The sequence below is a fragment of the Mastomys coucha genome, unplaced genomic scaffold (genome assembly GCF_008632895.1).
Source record: "Mastomys coucha isolate ucsf_1 unplaced genomic scaffold, UCSF_Mcou_1 pScaffold8, whole genome shotgun sequence".
NCBI classification, from domain to species: domain Eukaryota; kingdom Metazoa; phylum Chordata; class Mammalia; order Rodentia; family Muridae; genus Mastomys; species Mastomys coucha.
In genome coordinates, this window is record NW_022196914.1 from 1,663,778 (window position 1) to 1,669,922 (window position 6,145).

Genomic DNA, 6,145 nt, shown 5'->3' on the forward strand with positions numbered 1-6,145 from the left:
TATGTTATCTTACTCAGTGTCTCTATAGTAGCTCTACCAAAAATTGATATGGGTGCCTTAGTGTTCATTTTCCCCCTTGCTATGTAGTAGAATTCCCAGAGTTAAGCTGGGCATGGTGCTGCAGACCTGCATTCCTGGCACTGGAGACGCAGAGAATATTCAAGACCAGCCCACTCTACATAGAGAGTTCAAGTCAGCCGGGGCTACATCATAACACCCTATTTCAAAAGTATAATAAAAATGAAACACAGGCACACACACACACACACACACACACACACACACACATCTATAACAAAGTCTATATCCACAGTTAATGTAGCTGTCAGTCCTCACCAGAGACAATTCTTTATTTAGTGGATGTCAGTTAATATAGAGACTCACAACTGCTCAGCCCTACATGGGACATCTACATCATACTCCCCTGCAGAATGGCTCAGGGAATGTTGCAAAGAGGGGGCAGAAGGATCACAAGAGCCCAGAGGTTGTTGTGGAGGACAGCCACTGTAAATCAGTATCTTTTGGACCTGACAGGGGCATTGCACTCATGAACTCATGGTGGCTGTAATCTCCTGAACAGGACCAAGACAGTCAACGTTCCAGCATGGGTTGGGGAGGGGCATAAAAGCCGCATCCCCTGCTACACAGCTGATGGCTGCTGTGGGAGGGAAAAATCAGGGTTTCTTAGGGGCGTGGTCTTGGTAGGCTGATGATGCTCCATCCAATGGTCCCACACCTGTACAGGCAGCACTAACTGGACTCTGTACGTTATAAAAAATAGAATAAATAAAACAATTTTAACAGACGTGACGTTGGGAGGAAGAAATGGTGGGTGGGAGGTATCCAGGAGGAGCCGCAGGGGAAATGGTGGGCAGTATTCAGAAAGATTCAGAAGGGGTACATTTCAGCCAAAATGGTTTTCATAAAATCTTCCAGGAGCATCCCCCTCAGGCATGCCTTCAAACCACAGGCTGCCCCCTTTTTTCCTCTCTTAAGACATTGTTGCATCCACTGGACAGATCTATAGTGTGTATTCTATCTCTACGGAGCTTCACTGTGTATTTTCTTTTTTTAAGATTGATTGATTGATTGATTGATTGATTGATTGATTGATTTTATATGAGTACACTGCAGCTGTCTTCAGACACACCAGAAGAGGGCATTGGATCCCATTACAGATGGTTATGAGCCACCATGTAGTTGCTGGGAATTGAACTCAGGACCTCTGGGAGAGCAGTCAGTTCTCTTAACCACTGAGCCATCTCTCCAGCCCCTTCACTGTGTATATTCAGAAACGTGATATGTGTTTAGCCTTATTAGTCATGTCTAACCCAAATTTAGATGAAAGTCCATACAAGTCAGTATTAAGAATAGACAAAGCTTCCCAGATTTTTGTTTTCTGGCTTCTGCACATTTAATGGCTGTTCAGGTGGTGATACACCACCACAACTAGAGTAACAAGAACTTAAGGTAAGTTCATCTCGGGGCTGGAGACTTGGCTTAGTGGTTAAGAGTACTTGCTGCTCTTGCAAAGGACCTGCGTTCAGTTCCCAGCAACCACACAGCAACTCACAACTGTTTGTAACTCCAGTCCTAGAGGAGCTGACATGTCTTTTCTGGCTTCCCTGAGGGTCACACACACATGGTACACACACATGCAAGAATAAAATCTGTATATACATATGAAAATAATAAAATCTTTTTTAAAAAGTGAGTTTTTTTCTTATTTAATGTTTTTCTTTTGTGTAAAGGGCACCGAACACCTGATGCTCAAATGATCTTAGATCATTTCTTTTTTCTTAAAAGATTCATTTTATGTATATGAGTACCCTGTAGCTGTCTCCAGACACGCCAGAAGAGGACATCAGATTCCATTCTAGATGATTGTGAGCCACCATGTGGTTCCTGGGAATTGAACTCAGGACCTCTAGAAGAACAGTCAGTGCTCTTAACCACTGAGTCATCTCTCCAGAGCCTTAGATCATTTCTTGTACCACAGAGTTAACATTATGCTTTCCTTCCTGATTCATTTCTTTAAATCTTAGTGTATTTTCTAGTTAAACTTTCTTTTGCTATAATAAATCATTCTAAAAACAAAGTTGAAGAGGAAAAGGTTTATTTCGTGTTACAGTTCCTACATCACAGTTCGTCACTAAGGGAAGCCAAGGCAGGAACTGAAGCAGATGCAATGGAGCAATGCAGCTTACTGGCTTGTCCCCATGGCTTACGCAGACTGCTTCCTATTTACCAAAGGTCGGTACCTCCTACAGTGGGCTGAGCCCTTCCGCATCATTCATTAAGAAAACATTCCACAGATTCTCCAACTGAGGTCCTCTCTTCCTAAGTGATTCTGGTTTGTGTCAAGTTGGCAAGAACTATCTAACACAATGTATAATGCGTCTAGTAGTTAGCAAAAACTCAACTGTAGCTTTTGTTGCATAAATATCTGCCAGTTGCTGAGCAGAGGATGCCACATGTTTGTGGTCAGCCTGATCTACATAAGGAATTCCAGGCCAGGCAGAGCTACATAGAAAGACCCTCAGAAAACACCCAAAACAAAAAATAATAAACAAATAAATATCTTCCCACAAAAAAATAAGAAAGATGGGACACATAGCTTAGTGGGAACACCTGCCTACCTTGTAGGAGGTTTGAACCCCAGCACTGTACATGTACCCTTACATACATGAGCACACACACAGACAGACAGACAGAGGCAGATAAGCACACATGCATGTGCACATACACACAGGTACACAAGTGAACAATGTTGATTCCATAGATTGCTTCCCAAGCTCAAAATATTTAAAATATTCCACAGAACCCTTAACAATTATTACTTATGGGGGAGGGAACAGGGCTTTGTTTTTGGTTTTGTTTTTGCTTTTGTTTTTGTTTTTATTTTTATTTTATTTTTTTCGGAGGGGAAACTGGGAAAGAAGATATCATATGACATGTAAATAAAGAAAATATCTAATAAAAATTAAAAAACAAACAAAAGAAAGAAAAGAACAATTATTACTTACACGTCTATATCATTTTTAAGGAATCGTAGACAATTACATTGCATATGCATCTTGGCTTTTTGTTAAATTAAAATGTGTGTGGTGTGGGGGATGTATACATATACATTTGTGAGAGTATATGTAGAATGAATTCATAAGTTGCCTAGGCTAACTATCTTATAGATTTTACTTCTTAGCAATGTGGCCAATTTTTCTTATCAAAAGGCAATGGCAATTTGTATCCTCAGTAACACTGAGTACATTTTACCCAATATGTGTGTGACCATTATTCATCTTAGAATAATCAGAAGAGGTTGGAATCAATGCCAGAAGATGGCAGCTGGAATTGTTGTGGAGGTTAACTACACATTTTTTCCTTCCTCTATGAATTAATATAAGTTGCTGAATAATTTTTTTGTTTTTGTTTTTTGTTTTTTGTTTGCTTGTTTGTTTGTTTGTTTGTTTGTTCTCTGTATAGCCCTGGCTGTCCTGGAACTCACTCTGTAGACCAGGCTGGTCTCGAAATCAGAAATCCTCCTGCCTCTGCCTCCCAAGTGCTGGGATTAAAGGCATGCGCCACCACTACCTGGCGAAAACTTTGTTGTTTTTTTTGTTTGTTTGTTTGTTTTGTTTTTATTTTATTTATGGTTGTACAGATGGCCGTGAGCTATCATGTGTGTGGCTGCTGGGAATTGAACTCAGGACTCTGCTGGCCCTGCTCACTCTGGTATAATTCACTGTAGCTATCCTCAGACGCACCAGAAGATGGCGTCAGATCTTTTTTCGGGTGGTTGTGAGCCACCATGCGGTTGCTGGGATCCGAACTCAGGACCTTCAGAAGAGCAGTCAGTGCTCTTAACCTGCTGAGCCATCTCGCCAGCCCGAAAACTTTTTTTTTAACACGTGTGTTTGGGTGTTTAAAAAGAACTGCCCCAATTAACTGAAGAGATATTTTTACTGTACTTCCTCTTTAAAGAAGAACACCATGTGTCAGCCCACAGAAAAGTTAAATGAACCAAGTTTGAAAAATTAAGGTAGACGTTTGTGTGTAAACATTGCAAGCATCCAGAAGATGGCAGCATAACGATGCTTTTCAAAATGTTGGCTCTAAGGAAGGAAAAAATTCTTAGGAAAATCCAATCTATATTGTTCATTCTCTCTCTCTCTCTCCTTTCCTCCCTCCCTCCCTCCCTCCCTCCCTCCCTCTCTCTCTCTCTTCCTCGTGTGTGTGTGTGTGTGTGTGTGTGTGTGTGTGTGTGTGTTGTTTTGCTTTGCTTTGCTTGCTTATTTATTTGAGATATGGTATCACACTATGAAGCCTAGCCTGGCGTCAAACTCACCATGTCCAGACTTCAAATTCTAGATCTTCCCGCCTCTGACTCGTTTTCTGAGATTTCAGCACCATATCCTTCTGTGTCTGGTAAGACTTAAACTACTTTGAAACTGTATTCAAATGTGAGAAGCCAGGAGAAGAAGTAAAAGCAGGAGCTGAAGGCAGGGGTGGAGGCACGCCAGTGTTGAAGATTCTACAAGACTGGTTGACTTCATTAGAACTGCATGAGCACCTGCTTCTGCTGCTCTTCAGGGTGGTGGACATGGTGGACATAATAGAGTGCTTCTGGCCAAAGCCAAGACCTACCTGGGTGAAGAGCTCAAGAAGGTAAGGAACTACTTCTGCTGTGGGTTGCAGGACTTCAGTCCAGAGCCCAGCTCCTATGACGCGATCTGGATGCAGCGGGTCATAGGCCACCTGAAGGATCATCGGCACCTGGCTGAGTTTTTGCACCCCTGAAGGCATCTTCGTCATCAAAGACAACATGGCCCCTGAGGGTGTGTGATCTTGGACCTGGAGCTGGTCCACTATATCATTTGAAGTGTAGGCTTCAGCCTCCTGGCTGAGGAGCTCCAGGAGAACTTGCCAGATGAGATCTACCATGCCTATAGTTTTACCCTGAGACAAGGCCAGGGCCAGAGCTGGGAGACAGCATCTGGCAGGCAACTCCCCACAGGCATATAGGAAGCTGAGTTGCCGTCCACAGAACTAGCCGCCTACAGACACCTGATTGATGTGTTTGGACTGCTGTTTTCCAGGACATCCAGGCAAGCCACACATGCTACAGGAATGGTCATAGTCCCAAATCCTCTTTGGTGATAGGCCATAGCAGCCTGCAGCAAGGGGAATTTTACTTACCTCTTCAGCTTCTTGGGAGTTCCTTCTTGACAGATATATGCAGTTAATAAGAGGGTGAACCATCTTCTCAAAAATTTAAAAAAAAAAAAACAAACAGAATTTGGAATAAAAAAGAACTGTATGATTATGTGTGGAAGGTTAGAATGTTAAGGTCTGATGAGTCCAGGTTATTTGGGACTGTCTTTATTCCCTATAGGTCTTTTATCCCCTATCTATCTGTCTCTTCTCTTACCCAATTGCCCACCTCCATGTTCCACCTAGCATCCATTTTTGTGACTGTTGTTTTGAAATGTTCAAACAAGACTGAATACCTGTCAATCCAAAGTCTAGAAATATTATCAGATGTTCCTATAGTCTCTAGCAGAGATTTCCCAGAGGTAATCTGCATACCTGATGTTCTAACTAATGTATTTTTTAAGACTTATTTATATGAGTACTCTATTTGCATGTTTGCCTGCACACCAAAAGAGGGCATCAGATCCCAGTATAGATGGTTGTGAGCCACCATGTGATTTCTGGGAATTGAACCCAGGACCTCTGGAAAAATAGCCAGTACTCTTAACTGCTGAGCCATCTCTCCAGCCCCAAGCCAACATATTTTTTAAGTGCCTCAGTGTATTACTTTCTTTTCATCTGTTACAAAATGTCACAAAACTGCTACTAAGTTGGAACATGGTTTTAAGTGTAACTTAAATCCAAGCTCCAGGGTCATGATCACTGGAGTTTAATTCCAGAATAAATTATCTCATTCCCTTTAGGATAAATTAGCAACAAGCATAAACACTTTTTTTTAATTTATTTTTTGAGGCAGGTTTCTCTGTGTAGCTCTGGCTGTCCTGGAACTCACTCTGTAGACCAGGCTGGCCTCGACCTCAGAAATCCGCCTGCCTCTGCCTCGCAATTGCTGGGATTAAAGGCATGTGCCACCAATGCCCGGCTAAACACACTT

At 42.1% G+C, this 6,145-nt stretch overlaps 1 pseudogene; it reads left to right on the plus strand.

The window, feature by feature from the left end:
• Nucleotides 1-4,564: 4,564 nt before the first annotated feature.
• LOC116083828 lies at nt 4,565-5,022 on the plus strand (annotated as a pseudogene).
• Nucleotides 5,023-6,145: the final 1,123 nt, after the last annotated feature.